The sequence below is a fragment of the Ips typographus genome, linkage group LG12 (assembly GCF_016097725.1).
Source record: "Ips typographus isolate SLU linkage group LG12, UJ_Ityp_2.0, whole genome shotgun sequence".
In the NCBI taxonomy this organism is placed as follows: Eukaryota; Metazoa; Arthropoda; class Insecta; order Coleoptera; family Curculionidae; genus Ips; species Ips typographus.
Genome location: NC_138433.1, coordinates 10,213,174 through 10,232,148, shown reverse-complemented (window position 1 = coordinate 10,232,148; position 18,975 = coordinate 10,213,174). Strand labels below are relative to the sequence as shown.

Here is an 18,975-nt window from a genome sequence, read left to right as displayed (position 1 = left end):
TTTAATAACGCCACCAGTTTATGGAGAGCTGAAAACTGATTCAGATTCAGAATTTTACATGGAGTACCAATATGCAAAAATATAGGGGGTGTTTTATTTAAAAAACAAAAATTTGTTTGCCCCGCACTTACTCAACCCCCCGTATAGTATTTTTATGCTGTAGACCAAATGATCCTGATTAAATTTAATATAACGATGTTTTTTAGAAAAACCAGAAATAACAACAATATGGGACTTTTGCGCCACCCTGTATGTAAAATGTATTCTGGTATAATTAATTGACGCCAATGTGGAGGGGTAGACAGAGCGTTTCAGGTTTTATTTCAGGAATGTTGTTAATATAAACAAATTTTGGTTCCAACAAATAGACTGCTCAGTTTGGGCCTGCTTATTTTCAAGGCTACTGACAATATGGCCAAAATATTTAAAATATAACCCCTCAAAATAAATTATTTAAAAATAATTAAAATTAATATGATGTCATACTTAGCTCCTACATGGTCGAAATTTGGTTGTCACTTTTGTGTGTGTGTGTGTGGGCTGCTTTTTATCGATAGGTAAGTCTATTTATAAAAAGCTTTTTATTGTTTTTTTATTGAAATGTACAACCGTCTAGCTATTATTCACCCGTAATCTTGTGTTGAAGAAGGATTTAAATAAACTCCGAAACGTTCACATTAAAGAAAAAATTTTGACTTGAATGCTGTTTCATTGTGAATTGGCCTGAAAAGTTGACCAAAAACCAAGAAAACATAATGATTTATAAAATTGGTAAAAAAAATTCAAAGCTTTATTTTTTTTTCTGCTGTTTTTAACGAAATAGCCTTTATTATTATACTACTTATAGGCTGTTCACGACCTTAAATCTACTCTATGCATGGAATTTTGAAGTTTTGCTCTCTGTATATTTTTGACAATGATTTTTATTTAAAGTTATAGGAAAATATTTCTTTCAATTTCATTGCCGCGTTGCCCACTAATAATGAGATGTTCGATAATGCAAGTGTCTTCTTCTTAAAGTTAAACAAGATTCATAAATTAGTATATAATAAATAATTTGTTTTATTTTGTTAAATTAGTTATTTCAAGGACAGTAAGCATTGGAGTTTTAATGATAGACGTCTATTACTTATTAATTAATTCGTACTACAATTATTATTCTTGAAACTGTTGGTTTTGTACATCAGCCAAATAATGATAATTGTTTTCTTAAATGTGACAACTTTCAGTGTCCCTCTGAATATTATACCAAAAAATCTTTCTCGGCTTTTAAAAAATTGTTGTCGTTTCATGATACAGAGAAAATTCCATGTATAGGATAGATATCCAAAAAGATCGTGAACAGTCTATATGCACTGTATTTCATTTTTCTAACCTAACAATTTATACTACTTAAGAAATGTTGACACCGGTAATAAAACGAAACATGTTAAGTACACATATTTTACAGGTTTAGATTTAAAGCTTATCTTACTAACCGCGTTTTAGGCGTCTATATAATATAATATACATTCTTAAACTTATACAGGATGTTTTAGGTTTTAAGACGCGAACTTAAACCGCGTATTCTAGTCTAGAAATAACTACAGTTTGCTAAATAAACTTTATTCAAAGATGCTTTGTTAAAGAAATACAGGGTGTTAAAGTTTTATTTTTTGTAGTTTTATTGCTTACAGTTTTTGAGACATTTAGCTCAAATTTGGACTATATGTATCATGTCATGCATCATTCGATAAGCCAAAATTTTGCAAAACTCTACAGAGTGCTCTTTTTTTGGTGTTTGGGTCACCTATTTTCTTCCACAAACATATAGTTTAGAAACTTTTTTTCCTCTTTAATTTTTTCCGTTCCTGTCGCAGTTACAAGTTACTTACAAATTTATCAGAAAAACCACCCCAAACTCTCTTCCAATTTGCATTATAAAATTCAGATGTTTTTTTATGAAAATAAAAATTTTTAAAAATCTGCTTGAGAACGGTTACAGATACGGAAGCAATAAATGACAGAAAAAAAGTTTCTGAATCTAATCAGGAATTTGAATTTTTAGGAAAAACATTATTGGCTCACTAGAAAACCATTTGGGGGGCTAAAACTACAGGAAAATTAAAACTTCCACACTGTATTTCTTTAACGAAGCATTTTTGGAACATACTTTATATAGCAAACTATAGTTATTTCTAGACGTAGAATACGCGGTTTAAGTTTGCGTATTAAAATCTGATAACCCCTGTACAGGGTGGTCTTTTTAACTTAAGATAGCAAGATATCTGGAAAACCGTAGAATTAAAAATTTCGTGTCAACGGAGACCTACATTAAACCGAAAGGGCTATTTCCGAAATATATAAGTGTAACAGGGTGACACTTAAAAAAGTGTGACTTCATACAATATAATATTTTTAAATATTTTTTTACTATATTTTATATTATCAGTTGCAGTAGTTTGCAGAAAAAAGTAACTATTTTTTAATGTTTCCTGTATGTTTATTATACAATTTTTGGCAATACCTACTAATGACTCCCGCTTTAAATTTGATATAATTTTTTTATCAAATAAAAATATAGATATAGCATTTAAAAAGACGACCTTTTTTCGTGGCCTGCTAAGTCACCCGATGTCTCTAGATTATATGATACAATTTGAAGAATTGCATACAAAATATTTTTTGTGTTTTAAGCTGAAAAACAATTTTTTGTGCAACACAATCATTTAAAGAGTAAAAAGTGAAATGATGTGTTGCGATTCACGCAAACACGCCTAATCCGAATGTTGATAGACTGGGATATACAGGGCCTTGACGGTTTAAAATTTAACTTTTTTTTATTAATCTGAAATTATCAGGATTACCACGAGAGATTTCAATTACCAATAATTTTTTTGGTGGCTTAGTTGCATCTTTGCAAATTTCACTCGTCCTAAAGGACTAGTGTAATTATGGAAAACATGCTAGAATAAAAAAATATGTGGTTAATTTAAAAGCGCGAGCAGTATTTATGTCTGGTTTTTTTTCTGTAACATTAGTAGTAATAAAATAAAAAGTAAAAGAAAAAAAGTAAGTAAATTTTACATTAAAAAATTAATACAGGGTAATCCAAATTAATTGTACGATACTTAAAGGGTGGAGAGTAAAAAATAAACACCAAAGTGTCACTATGGTTGAGAAGTGTGGCTCAATATATGCCTCAAAAAATAGTTTTGCCATTTTAATTACCTAACCACAAAAACTCGTATTTGGGATGCTTGTATTTTAAAGTGCTACTATTTTAAAATGATTATTTACAAATTCTTTAAATTTTTAATTAATAATATGGACTGGTCAATGCAAAATGCAAAATGAAAAGAAATATCCAGACAAGCATCCTCAAGCAGAAATTATGGAATATCAGATGTGCCAACTATTTTTATGACACTTTGGAGTCTATTTTATCTGCACTTTCTAACCTTGAATTATCCGATAATTAATTTGGACCACCCTACCTATATAAAATAAAATAAAATATAAAGTATGTGGAGGCTTTATACAAACAAGTCAAAATCAAAAATAAAATAAGGTTTATGAATTTTTATAAGGTTGAAGTATGTTTTGATAAACACATATAATAAGAGAATTGTACCGTGGTAATATAATGATTCGATGACGACGTAAAATTACAGATAATTTTTTACATAATTTCACGAGGACGAGGAAAATTGGTAAGGAAAACTAATTGCAAAATTAATTAAAGAAAATTAATTGCGCGGAATTATATCGAAAATAATTGAATATAGATATAGGATATGATACATGAAACATACTTAGAATCGTCAGGAGCATTTAAAAGTGTAACAATAAACGGAATGTTTTATTTAAAATAAGCAAGTTAGTACTTACTTCCGCCACCACAAGAAGTGCTGTAACATAGAATATATTTTAATTGAATTGGACTTGGGCTTACTGGATTGGGCTTTACTTTATGTTGCCAAGTTTACAAAACTCTTCTATTTATCGTCTTTCTTATATTGATCAATGTCTTTTGTCATCGGACACCTTGTCTACGTTGACAGTTTTTGTGCAAACAAAAAGGAAATTTACAAACAAATTTATTTTATTTTTTTATATTTTTTGTTTACTAATCTTTCATTAACGGGTTTGCTGAAGAACTGGAAACGTATATTACAAGGCAAGTTTTAAATAAAAGACTTACCACGTGTGGTAACTACTGTATGTGCATGCCGCCTTTCGTCGTAAAACACGAACAAAAATGCAAAAATTTTAAATTTTTACCTGCACTGTATAAGCGGTTGTCTAGCAACCGTACCAGCAACAATGATCTGTTTACCCGTTGCCCGACAACCGCCTATACAGTGCAGGCCAAAAGTTTAAATTTTCTCATTTTTGTTCGTGTTTTACGACGAAAGGGCTCAAGTTAGAGATCCGAAAAAAATACACAAAACTAGTCCGTGATAGGTACTACAACTTTCATTAATACGATTTTTCAATCAAATCAACCGTACAGGCGCAAAAAAATCAAAACCGTTTTCCCATGTTAATCTCCTATGTCCAGGGTGCTCTTGGACACCTGGTATAACATGTTAGAAAAAATTTAGTTTTCTTGTTAAAAAAGATATAAAGTAGTTTCTATCTTAGTTGGCATTGACTTCATTAAAAAATCTCCAAAGTAATTTTAAAAAATTAACTAAATAGGTGTGCTAAAAAATTGCAAAAACTGTCGACTAGCGAACGGGACAATATTTGATAATTTACCATATTAGGACTAAAATGCGTTTAGTTAGATAATCAGTTTTTGGAGGATTTCATATAAATTTTTTTAACATTTAGTATTAGTTCATCCCACATCAAGTAAAACTGCGTTTGAATACAGATAAATCGGGACGCTTAGTCTAAAATGGTCGGAATTTGTAGTTTAATTACAAAAACGAAAACGACAAACTCGAAAAAAATAAACATACACTGTATGTAAATAGTATATTCAACTTATTGAAAAACATCGTTTATAAAAATTGACGCATTTTAAACGTTTTACCGTGATGTGATTAATGAATTTACTGGGCCACAAGTTAGCAATGAATTGATGTCAAGTTTTTTCTTATGGAATTACTATGTTTCAATGACATTTTCTGATTCGGTCTCTCATTCTGGTCACATTTCATGTAACATGCTGTATGGTTGTGTTGTAGATGGATCTGAACAATCTACAATGGTTTACTTGAATAGTTTGGCAGCTATTAATTATTAAAAAAAACTACATTTTCAAGTAAATATAAATTTTTTATTTGATTGAATGCTAAAAATGTGCTTGAATTAAAATAAAAATTTTCGAAGACGTTTTGTAAAATCTCGCGTGTTATAGGATGTATTAATCCATGATTCTTCTTTTTAAATAATGAAAATTTTTCGGTTTTGTTGCATATACCTTATTTTTTAAGTTACCCTTTGTTAATGATCTAGAAGCCTCAAATCTGGTGATCTAGGTGGTAATTAACTTGAAGCAAAGTTTTCTTTAATAATTAAGTAGGTGCCAAACGAACAAAACAAAGTTTAAGTTAACCATACAAAATGTCAAATATGTACTAATATGTCTCTAAAGAAACTAGGAAGTAACATGTTTTTTACAAAGTGTTGTTTCCACTGTAACTTAACTTCCAAGGTAACAATCAGTTAATTAACTAACCAATTGGAACGAAATTCAAACTGGAAATTTGCCCTCCGATTTATCTCTAATAAAGTGTATATCCACTTAAAAACATATACAAAGAGCCGACCCTCACAGTTAAAGTGCCCAGAAAAAAAATCATTTATGTCCATATAGAGCGGATTTACCACCGTGCGTCGCATGTAATCAGTATTATTCACTATTTTCCTCATAGTTTCTTGGGTTTCAGTTTTACTGTGACAAATGCACTCATTTGTAGAAACGTGGCATTATCATTCAATCAGATCAATTTATTTTTGAATAAACTATTGTTCACATCGATGATTTCCCGGTTTTTACCGCGGTGAAAATCTTAATGTTTATCAGTGTTGTTAGGACAACAAAAACAGTTCCATTGTTACCCACCGCTTTTTCGATCAGACACTAAATGTCAAATATTTAGTTTATCGTAGCTACGTGTAAAAGTTGCGTCGTTCTTGGACCAGATAGAATACAAATGTGGGTAGTTTCTTGAGGTGTGGTCCGTAATGATATATTCAGTACGTACTAGTAATATTTAGTTTGACGCATACGCAACAAATATCGTTTTGAAAGTGAGTTTAAGTGTGGTTTAAGCTGACTCCTTGAAAAACCTTGATTAAAACTACAGTATTTAGTGTTTTTGAAACGGCCAACAATTCTATGTTTACCAACAGGTCTAAATAGCGCCAGGTTAGTATTTTGCAACGCACTAGAGTAGAGCTTACACCTTGGTTAAAACCACCCTACCTCAAACGTTTTTATGAAAAGTAGAGTTTACAACCAAGGTATGTAATGATTACATTAATTCAGGCATTTTTCCAGCAGAATACAACTCTACTTAATATTTTTCTGATATTTTTTTTGTGTATTTGTTCTTATTCAGTGTTTCTTGAAGCAAAACCGCTCAACACCAGCTTAAAAATTATTATATCCATGTTTACATGGCTGAAATGCATTAATTTGTTTAATAACAGAGTTGAGGTTTATTTACAACTGAAGATGTATGTGAGTGGCCACCGATCTTATGGTTACCATATCTATATGGTTACTATATCTGCAAAAACAGGTCAGAAAGGGTCTTGTGGGACTTTATCAAATTTTAGATATCGAGACACTTTAATAAGTATACATACAGTCATAGGTATTCTGTCTTTTAACAAATTACATTTAAGTTGATTGGGAATTGAAAGTAAACTAGTTTTTATTTCAGGCATAAGTTGCTGTGTACACAATTTCCAAATGTGGATCATGAAGCAAAACGGCCTTAATACAAATGTTTGACGCGCCTAGAACCGCGAAAGGATCGTCGCGAGGTCAAATGTCACCAACATCAACAATCCTACAAGTATTTCTGTCGGCAACTTAATATCCAAATTAGCAATTGTGATCTATGTCATTGGACACAGCATGAACCTAGAACCCTCTATAAACCAGAACCCGAGTATAAATGCGCAGACTGTTTGTTTTTGTTTTTCAAAAGAGCTCCATTAAAAAATTGCCACATCACATCAATTACCAGATGCAAATTGTGAGACTCACGTTATGCAAACTGATTTAAATGTGTCTTCTTTTAATGTAAAAAATCACCCAGAAATCCCTTCCATTTTCGAACCAATTCTAAGTGCGAACTGTTATTAAAACGAAAAACCAAACACCCATACCTCTGACAAAAAAGATCATTATAATATCAACCATGACTTGGAAAACTATTCAAAAAAAGATGATTATCATTGCAAGTTCCGTAATAAATGCTTTCATACCCAACCTGACTTTAACACACATTTTAAAATAAAAATGATTATAATTTATTATTTATAAGCCTTTTAAATGTAAACATTGTGAAAATGCTTTGAGTATGTTTCTACTTTAAATTCTTATATTCACACTTGTAAAAAGCCATTTAAATGCAAAGATTGTCATGTGTCAAAGAATGTTTTGCGAAAGTTTCTATTTCAAATCATGTTGAAAATCACATTGGTAAAATGCCATTTAAATATAAAATATGTTGTAAATATTTTGTGGAAATTTCTACTTTAATTAATCATGTTAGGGTAATCAAATAGACAGAATAGGGTTCACACCATTGGAAAGTAATTTTAATGTAAAATAAAACTTTTCTCCTAATTATTTTAAGTAAACATTTAAGTTGTTTATACATTTTTGTACACCATTAGCTCACAGAACAGTACCCTTACCCAGCTATGTTTTTGTTTGTGTTTTGATTGGCTCGTAAACGCTTCTTAATGTCGACGTCGATTTGACAAATATTTGCATTTTTTGGCAATTTTTACAGGAGACACAAACATAGTATGCCAAGATATTATTAGTATATTAACAATTATTTGTATGGTGGATTATATTAAATACGAAATGTAACCTGTTTACTTAACTGCCATAATTATTTATAATACAAAAATCTGGCTTGAATCGATTTTATATTTTTTGGAATAATAATGTATGATAAAGTGAGAATTTCCGTTCGTAAATTAATCAAGAAAATAGAAATTTTATGGTGTAGTAAAAACTTTTTTCGCCTTTAGCCGGATTTCAATGTCCGCTACGTTATAAAATTTTCATGTTCTTGATTAAGACCAATTCAAAAAATAAAATTGTCATGCTATTGATAAAATTACTCTATTAAAGTAATACAAATTTCAAACTCAAGTGTAGGAAAAATAAAAATAACCTATTCCTTATCATTAACAGTATCAAAACTCACTTAAATCACTTATTGCATAAATAGTTATCACAAATCTTTACACTATTTATTCAGTATTTCTGATCAGATCAGATTCGCAGATTCGGGAAGAGCATCAGGTACTACAATATTATTTCTCAAAGTTAGGTATTCTACAGAGTGTACATTAAGCCTATGATCAATAAGGTACCGTGACCTTCTTTAGATCAAAACATGACGATTTGACGTAATTGTCATTAGGAAGGCCTGGTTCCACTGCTATTGATGGTCCGATTTCTTGAAAAAATAATCTATTTTCAGAAATATTTCGAGAACGTTTCAATGGATTTTAATGGATCTTGCTCTGGACTTGTCTGTAAGTAAGGCTCATCTTTTTATTAACAAAATATCTGTCTTTAGCAAATGGCAAGTTCTTCAGTCGGTTGATTCAAAAATTACTAGAACCAGAATGTTTTTCTGTCTCCGTGCTATTTATCATTTTACAGATTTTTATTGCAAATAATGTAACCGTCAGTTATTTCGTTACTGTCTACTGACTAGTCAAAGTTTTGACGTTGGTGACAGTTTAAGAAATTGTTTCAAACAAATCTAATGGCGAATTCAAATAAAGAAATTACATGAAAATGGGTAAATAAGGATAAAGATAATAATTGACCATGTCGGTAATTTCTTAATTAGAACTGTCAGACTATCGTTAAAGTATGATAGTGAATTTGTAGTTATCAAATCAACTGGTGGCTACGTTATTTGTATTAAGTAAATGTATGAAACAGTAAACAGCAGGGAGACAAAAATATTTATTGCTAAAAAACTTTGAATGCTAGAAGATTTTACCAAGAGTATTAAAGCCTTGAAAATTGTTCAATGCATCTGATGAAAAATAAATAAATGTATTTAATAGCACGGAATTATTTATTTCAATAATAAACTAAAGATGGAAAGGTGAGTTGTGTGTAGTTTTATTTGCTATTTTGCTTTTCTATGACAGTACTTAATAACATTAATAGTTACTTGTTTCTGTTTTGTTACATTTATTATGGTCGTAATTTATTCTTTTGTCAGCTCCACAGTATTTGGCCGAAGAGTTTTTATTTAATGTGGGTAATGTGTATTAGGAAAAGTGTCTTTATTTTCTATTCCTTTTAATGTCAATCTTCGCATGGCGAACTGAGTAACTGTGCAGAAGTTGACATTGGGAGTGAACAAAGACCAGCAATTAGCCATTCATATCTATCAAACTTACGATTTATTTTCCAACTGATTGGCATTCTACAGCAAGTTTTATGAATTTATTTAATCCTTGCCAACCTCCACCTGTTCGGTGTTCTTATTTTATCCGGTTGTAGTCGCGCTTAAGCTTAGAAGGAACTATGCAAAAACAACATTTTTCCAACATAAAAACTTCTTATTAGCTCGCAGTCTGCCTCTAACACTTAGACTACGGGTAGTAAAGTGTTGTTACATATGGCCCATCTTACTATACGGCGCAGAAACGTGGTCTCTCAAAGCTGGAATCCTGAATCGCATCGAGGCGTTTAAAATGTGGACCCTCCGGAGATTCTTGCGCGTGTCGTGGATCGCACATGCACCGAATGAAGAAATTTTAAGAAAAATGTCACAATGTTTTTACAGTTTTTGATCAGATGTTTTGACTAACTCATACATAGTGTTATTAAACCTCTAAATTCAGATTATGGGCATAACAAGGAAGATTTGTGGATATTCTAAATTTATTGTTCTAGTACTGTAATCATTGCTACTCTCGATGCAATATAAAATTTACAATTTAACGCAATGTAATACGAAGCCGAAGAAGAAGAAAAACTAACTGACAAAGGAATTCTTCATCATTTCACATAATATTTACCGCAACAGCTAAAAGGATCCAAGATTGCCTTGTATGAGAAGTAGAGCTAGAAACACATGGAGTAGTATGTCTAGACGCAGAATATTCATAGGGAAAACAGCACAGATTCACAGCACCTTACTGAATCCGAAGAGAATGTCGTTTCGGCAGGCATAAGTGGTAGTGACAAAAGACTAGTCATTAACTGCCGCTGTCAATATTCTTGCGTCGGCTTTAGAGAAAGCAAAGTAATAAGTTTTTGACACATATCAGTTTACGAAAGCAAGTCTAATTTTCCTAACTTCTTTTCGGAATAATCCTCCCTAAATATAAACTTTCTTTCATAAACTTATATAATAACTCATATAACAAAACCCTTATTCTTCTTGCTAAAAATTTTCAACAGGTTTCTGGACATATAATATGGTTTACGTTTGTCATTGTTTTTCTCAAAGTCCTCCACCAAAGAGATTTAATTAATTATTATGATTTGCAAATAAATGTTATAAAATTAAACCTACAGAAGCAAAGGAAAAGTGTATCCACCGCTATGCTGCATACGCTGAAGAAAAGGGATGATATCAGGTAGGTAAACAGCATAATTGTCACAACCGACACAAAACCATAATAGAGTACTTGCATGAATTATTTCTATTAAAGATGGAATCCTGTAGAAGAAATAAAAATGAACCCCAAATTACAATTCTAAAACACATCATTGGATATTAAGGGTTTGGTGGGTTTGGAGTAGTGATGCTTTCTGTGCAGTCACCAAAGTTGAATAAACAAGTACTGTTTTAACATTGATATAAGCAATGTGTCGCATTTTAGTTTCTAGTATTTTTACAGTCCACTAAAATATTACAAGCTGGCAACGTTAGTTGATTTGTCAACACCTTAGGTCTGTCAACAATGTCACGCGGTAACATGTCAGCAGGAGATTGGGAAAGAAAAGAGGTTATCGAATATGAAAAATAGGCATGCTTGTAGTAAAAATCGACTCTGAACAAATTATTTCTTGGGGCTTTTCCTCAAGTGATAATCGGAATGAAAACCACCATTTGCTTATTTAGTGGACTGTAATATTTATTATGCAAAAAAAAATGGTAAACTAACGAGAGTAATAACTATTTACACCGTTCATGCCAGTTGCCGACCAAAGACAAAGAACAAACATAAATCTACACAGTCTCTCTCAAACTAAAAACTAAAAAGCGGCGTTGCCGCGTTTTTCCCTTTAATATATCTCCCGCCCTTAAAAGCCTCTGCTTTCAACACACATCATTCAGCACTCACTAGCACTAGTTTTCGAGTGGCACTACACATACACGGGCAGCTGCTCACTTGTAAACGCGATTTTTAGTCTTCACATTAACAGCACGGAAAATTCGTCCCAGAGGCCAATGCCTTGAAGGAGCGTTGTCATCTTGGATTAGAAGAACAGATCCAACCTTCAGAGTTGAGTAGTCACTGCGCTGCCATTTGGTACGTTGCTGGAGAATGTGGAGATATTCTTTTCTCCATCGGGTCCAAAAATGTTGACTCACCATTTAAATATGCTGGTAACGCTTATTATGGTTTATTGGACAATTAGTTCAATTTTTCTCGGGTAATACAGTGAGTGTTGTCCAATTAGAAACTGAGGTGGTGTTATTACTTCCAAGTCGTTGGGATCGGAGGAAAGGGGGACTAAAGGTCGTAAATGTAATATAGCTTCTATCCTAGAAGTTAGAGTATAAAACTCCTCATAATTCAAATGAGTACCATTTAAGACACGTTTCAGATGATGTTTACACGATTTGATTGCGGCCTCTCAGAGGCCTCGTAATCTACTTTTAGATGAAACAAGTTTGGAAGACATTAAATTACATATTTCAAGTTGGAAGCACTCCAACTGAACGAATTTCACTAGTATTAAAGTTGCATTTTGTATTTCACTAGTATCCAGATTTGTCAAAATCTGAGTATTAGAGATTAATAAAGCTATTTTTCTCTCTGCTGGAATGTATTGTGATTTGAGTGACCATTCTTCTACAGGACATGTCAAAAATTGAAGACCATTCCCCAAAGTGTGGATTGGGATATTTCAGAAAGCCTTGCCCCTCGCGAAATAATGTCCGCAGAATTGAAATCAGACGGAACATGTCTCCATGAATTTATATTAGTAGTGCGCTGAATTTCCGCATCACGATTTGCAACGAAAGTTTTCCATTCCAACAAGCATAAGCTAGTTTTAGATTTAGATTTAGATTTAGTTTTAGATTTTCTGACGCAAGTGAACTCACTTGCGTCAGAAAATCCCTCTTATCAGAATAGAACTGAGAATCTGTACTAAACCAACCTGTGAAATTTCTTTTTCCAGTTTCACCCAATCTGACTGGACAGACTCGGGTAAAGGATCATCCCAATGAATTTGTAATTGCCACAATTTTTGAATAATGATTTTTGCACGTATAGAAAGCCAAGAAGACATAAGGGGTCGAAGATTTTTGCGATAAACGACAGAATTGTCTTTTTTGTAATACTACTGTCTATACATTTTAGCCAAATCTGCTATGATGACAAAACTGTGTTGACAAAAGCGCAATAAAATTGAAAATAAGTCACTTTGAATAGTTGGGCCTACCTTTAACACATCATTTAACGATATGTTGGTGGAGGTTTTACAAGAAGCCTCAAATACTACCCTTACCTTGGTTGTTACTGTCAGGCTTTTCAACACTGATGCGTTAAGTGGGAGAATTATTTGTTATATTACGTGGAACTTCAGACATAATATGTTTAAATTGTATGTCTTCAGCAAAGAAAGTTTTATCCGAAAAAGCTAATTCGGGGAATTTTGTTAGTCGCCTTTCTAAAGCATAAAAACGATTGTATGCAGTTTCTTCAGAATTTCCCAAATCACGATAATTGTCTTAAGTGGTAATTTGACCACAAACCTTCCAGATTCATTCCTGTATGTATTTTTCTTGAAATGATCTTCATATTCTAGCTCTTCTTTAGACATAGAACACTCAACAGCAGAATCTACCTCTTCAATTCACCAAAATTTGTCAAAATTGACAATTGGAGTATCTTGAGTGAAAAAACAATTAGTTTGAACAGAATCAACCGAGTAAAGTTTCTTGCAGAACGGGAAAATTTGGGCCTAATTTAATTTGACCTGCACAAAGCAATTCATAATATAAAGCACAACCTAAAAGCATATCAATTTCAGCACATTGGTTAAATTTCGGGTCCGCTAACATCAAATGAGAAGGAATGTTCAGCTTATCGATGTTGAGAGATCTGAATGGAATATCACCACAAATGGAAGGCAATACTAGAAAAGACACACTTTCTTTAAATGCAGTAATTTTAGAACAAATTATTATATTAACGCATTCAGATATGCTCGTTTTAATTTTATTAATGCCAATTACAGGTATATCAATACTTGTGGTATCCAGTTGAAGTTTTTTGACACATAAACGAGTTACAAAATTGGATTGAGAACCGTTATCAAGTAAAACTCTACAGGCAAACAATTTATTATTCGTACCTTCGACATTAATAATTGCTGTAGAAAGAAGAATAAATGAATCAGTTTGTTGATAAGTCGATAAAACTGTATTATTGGCAATATCAAAAAATTCCTGACTAGTTAATGCATTTTCTTGGCTATGGCCTATTTCTAAATTAAAAGCAGGTGGCCTTGCGGACATTTGAGTAACTGGTGCGTCATTATTAGCTTGATTAGAAACTGAGCGGTGCAATAAAGTCGCATGACGCTGGTGGCAAATTTTACAGCCACTAGATCTGCAAACTGATTGTCGATAACCGTATCTCAAGCAATTACTACAAAGTCGAAGTCGCTTTGCTTCTTCGAAACGTGCATCAATCGATAGTGACTTGAATTTGTCGCAAAAATAAATAAAATCTGACTGATAGACTTGACAGCACGGTTTTGAATTGCCAGAGCTTTCCAAGCCTAAAAAGGTACCTCGTGTTTTTCCTGAACTCTGAGACTGGGAACTCTTATTGTCTAGAGCCTCTAAAACTTGACAACATTGTGATAAAAATTTGAAAAATATCTTAAAGCAATATGCGATTCTTTAGCAGGTCGTTGTAAATTTATAATATTGCGTAAATGAGAGTTTATAATGACTTTTTTATTCTCGTACCGCTGCTTTAGTAAGTCCCAGGCTGTAATATAATTTGAATCCGATATGGGTAATGATGCTATTATGTTAGCTGGCTCGTCTTTTAGAGATGCTTGTAGGTAGTAAAGTTTTTCTACATCGGATAATGTTTTATTATCGTGAACAAGTGCATTAAACGTGTCTAAAAAACTTTGCCAGTCGCTATACGAGCCTGAAAACTCAGGGAGTTTTAACTACGGTAACCTAGCCGTAACACTCGGCAACGCCGGTTGAGATGTGTGGTTGACGTCGTATAAATCGCGAAGTAGAGGGGGAGCGCATCCTCCAAGCGTCGATGCTACCGTTGCTGCTGCCGCTGTGGATTGCCGAAACTGCGAAATTATTTGCTTGCTTTTAGACAAAGCCGCGTAATATCTATTTTGGAATATTTCGCATTCATTTTCTGCCTCGGCCTCATCGAAATCAGACGGAAACCTTTAAATACATAATTTATATTTGAGTTTGGGATGTTTTGAACTTATCTAGAAGCGTTTGAATCTCGCCGGAACGAAATTCAATGTTTTCGATTTGATCGATAGTATCAACAGTATTTAAAAACTTTTCAAACCGTGTTAACTCAGCTTTTAACTGACCTCTTTCGTATTTTAACCTCTTTAATTCTGCGTCAGCCATAATGTAATTGCAATAAAATAAGTGATTATCGATTAATTCGTGTATACGTGTCCAATTTACATATTGCCTAGGTTAATAATATAATCGAGAATTTGATTACCGAGATAGCGAGATACATTAAATTGACGTAAAGTACTGACGGGATTTAGGCAATTGGTATACTGGTAAAATAAATCGAGAAATAAGAACGGACTGACCTTGTTTGTGCAAGATGTCGATGTCGAGCCGGCCGGCTTCCGTGAGAATTCGTGTAATGTGGATTTTCGATGAATCAACTTATTCGGTTCGAAGACCAATATTTCTTGGGGCTTTTCGTCAAGTAATAATTGGAATGAAAACCACCATTTGCTTATTTAGCGGACTGTAATATTTATTATGCAAAAAAATGGTAAACTAACGAGAGTAATAACTATTTACACTGTTCATGCCGGTTGCCGACCAAAGACAAAGAACAAACATAAAACTACACAGTCTGCCTCAAACTAAAAACTAAGAAGCGGCGTTGCCGCGTTTTTCCCTTTAACACAAATCAACAAATAAATGTTTTAAAACAGTCAAAGATCAAAATCATTTGTATTCTTTCTAAAAACCTAAATATAAAATTATACATGATCTTCGAGCCGAATGGTTTTTTCAGAGAAAAAACATCCAAGGTTAGTTGCAGAAACAAAAATCACATGTCGACAAAGTCAAATTGCTGTACCAAAACCGGCTAAATCGTATTGAGCGAAGTATCAGAAGCATAACTTGGTGGAAAAACTGGACTTCCACCAAATCAACAAGCCAATAATCAATAGAAGAACGAATCGAAGAAGTTCTGTGTGAAGACTTCAAAACAAAGGTCAATAAAGGTCAAGTAGGGGCATATCCAGATGCTTTCGGTGAGTCAGTTCCAATCTTTAAGCATTTATACCTTTCAAAAATACAAATCGAGTTTGTTTTGCCTTTATTTGAGTGGATCTAGGATTCAAGTGTATAATATCATACTGTTTCTTGGTTGCTATAGTGTCAGATTCACATTTGTATTGTCACAGATTCCAACATTTATATTCACCATACCTATCGTACTGTACACTAAATAATGTCAGCAACTCTGGTAGTAATCTGGTTCAATCGACGAATATTTATTCAGGTAGGCCATCTAAAATCACTGGTCTCCGGGTCGGTCGGCGAGTAACAGTCTCTAACTTAAAGTGGTGGGACGGTTCGCTACCCTCTTAGGATCCCAGGCTTTAGAAGAGAAGGTTTCTCTCGCAACTTAAAGTGACCGTTAGAACCCTTAACCCTATCAGTTTACTACTTGGTCCTTTGGTCACACCGTACAAGAGCACCTTGCGTGTCCCCCTTTACGGTGTAGCTGAAGGGCTGGGTGTAAGGATATCCCCTCTGTGTTGCTTATTTAAATCATTTTTGTAATAAACGAGGCTTGCCTGTGACCTGGGTTGATTCTCTACCATACCTCACTAGGCACCTAGGGGTGACAGGTACAGTATTGTCAAACTGAGACATATCAGCAGTTTGTGTATATAAACATTCAATAAGTCTAAATTATGGAATGAGATATGTCTAATGCTGATTTAAAACAGTTTACCACAAGGCGTGAACAAGTAAAAGGATCTTTAATTAGGTTTACTTAGTTTGTTGACAAATGTACAAGTACAGTCAAGAGGAATGTAATAATATGCAATTAGAATCTAGGCTAGAAAATGCTTATACATTATAACATTTTAATAATTTTCAAAATGATATCGAGCTTTTGGATGAGTATGAAATTGGTTCCAATGTGCGTTCAGACTTTGAAGATAATTATTATAGTGCTATGCAAATTGCAAATAAAATCATTCAAACTTATCGAGAAAAAGCATCAGTAAAACAGTCATGTCACAGATCAATCCCATTCAAAATTTAGGGACTCAAGCTCTTTCATTTCAAAATGTTCGATTTTCAGTCATAGATCTTCCAAAATTGTATGGCGACTATGAAGAATGGGGTCAGTTTAGAGATATGTTCACTTCATTGGTTCACAATGAGCCACATCTTGACAATATCAAGAAATTTTATTACCTGCTTAGTACTGTCAAAGGTGATGCTGCCAAGTCCATTGAATGTATTGAAGTAACTAGTGATAATTACAATGTAGCATGGGACTTGCTTGTGTCACGATTTCAAAATGAATCAGTAATCATAAAGCATCATGTCAGTGCTTTGTTAGAAATACCCAATATAGAGAAAGACAGTAATTGAAGAACTTTCATAGATTCTGTCAAGAAATATTTAAGGTAATTAAAAAACTTGAGTTAGCCACACTTGATCAGTGGCACACTCTGTTGTTTTCTATTTTCACCAAAAAATTAGACCTGCTCACTCAGAAGGAATGGGAATCCTTATTTATTTCAAAAAATCTGCATAATGAGAGAGAAGTATTTACAGATTTTATCACATTTCTAGAAAAATGTTGTCTGTTATTAGAATCAATACATTCTGAAAGGCCTGACAGTTAATCTGCGACCAAATTTGAACATAAAGCTGTAAATAAATTCAACAAAAAAGGCCTTTTTCTGGATATGCTTTAAATTCTAACTTTGTTAACTGTCATTTTTGCAAGGGTAATCATAAACTATATGAATGTGAAAAATTAAAAGAATTGCCAGCAGCATCGCGCATACAAGAAATAAAAAATTTGAAATTTTGTACGTGACAATCATAAAACAGCTCAATGTAATGCTCAAGGTTGTTAAATTTGTCATCACCAACCCAATACTCTTTTACATTCAGAACAGACAAGAAACAATAATTCCAGTCTTCATACCTTTGCAGCACCTAGAGCAACAAATACTTCTGAAGCCTCACCCAACAATGTTATGTCAATGTTGTATGTTACATCAACAAATAATAATCATAATAACCTTAATCATAATAAATCACTAATTTCGACATCCAAGTATCATTCTAATATTTGCAATGACTCTGTATCTCAAGTAATGTTATCAACTGCAAATGTGTTGATTCAGGACTCCAAAGGTAAGTGGCATAAGTGTCGAGCCTTATTGAATAATGGCAGTCAGCCAAACTTTATTTCCCAAAATTTGCTAGAAGCATTGGTAGGGCAAGCCTATCAACTAATATAAGAGTTTGTGCCAGCATAAAATCAATTTGTAATGATTAATAGCATTGACTTTCCAATAAATTCACTAAAAATACTTGATCATGTTGTTCTAGCAGATAATCAATTTAATAATTCTGATGGAATAGATATATTAGTGGGAGGGGGCATTTTTTATGAGCTGTTGTGTCCGAACCAAATTAAACTTGGCCCTGAAATGCCAATACTACAGCAAACTCAGTTGGGGTGGATTATTGCAGGAAATCTTTCTATAAAAAACATTGTAAGTTCACAACAATCAAATGACCAATTGGTTTGTAATATATCCATAAATAAAGGTCTTGAAAATTTAATTGAAAAATTTTGAAAAACTGAGGAGAGGTCTTCTCAAATAAAATCGGTGGAAGAAAAAAAACGTGATCTTTTTGTAAATTCATTAAAACGAAATGAGCATGGACAATTTGTTGTTACTTTACCAATCAGAGTTGGTGTAGGACTGTTGGGTTCATCTCTAATGCAACCAAACGATTATTCAGTATGGAAAGAAAGTTCATTAATTTTTTGAACGAATATGAGTCCCTTGGACATATGACTCAAATAGATCCAAATGAAGTATCAGATATATCTCCTGGAATTTTCTACCTTCCTCATCCTGGGGTCATAAATGAGTCAAGTTTGACCACAAAGTTAAGAGTTGTGTTCGACGGCTCATGTAAGTCAACACCGAATATTTCTTTTAATGATTTACTAAAAGTAGGACCAACCACGCAACGTGACCTTTTCACAATTTTATTACGATTTAGGAAGCAAAATGTAGCTGTAACTGGTGATATTGACAAA

At 33.0% G+C, this 18,975-nt stretch overlaps 1 long non-coding RNA gene across 1 annotated transcript; it reads left to right on the top strand.

Annotated features, from left to right (window-relative positions):
• The first annotated feature begins 330 nt into the window (after nt 1-330).
• Nucleotides 331-9,318, top strand: LOC145736458 (uncharacterized). Its single transcript, XR_014179947.1, has 2 exons — nt 331-557; nt 6,885-9,318. It is a non-coding gene; the product is annotated as an uncharacterized LOC145736458 (long non-coding RNA).
• Nucleotides 9,319-18,975: the final 9,657 nt, after the last annotated feature.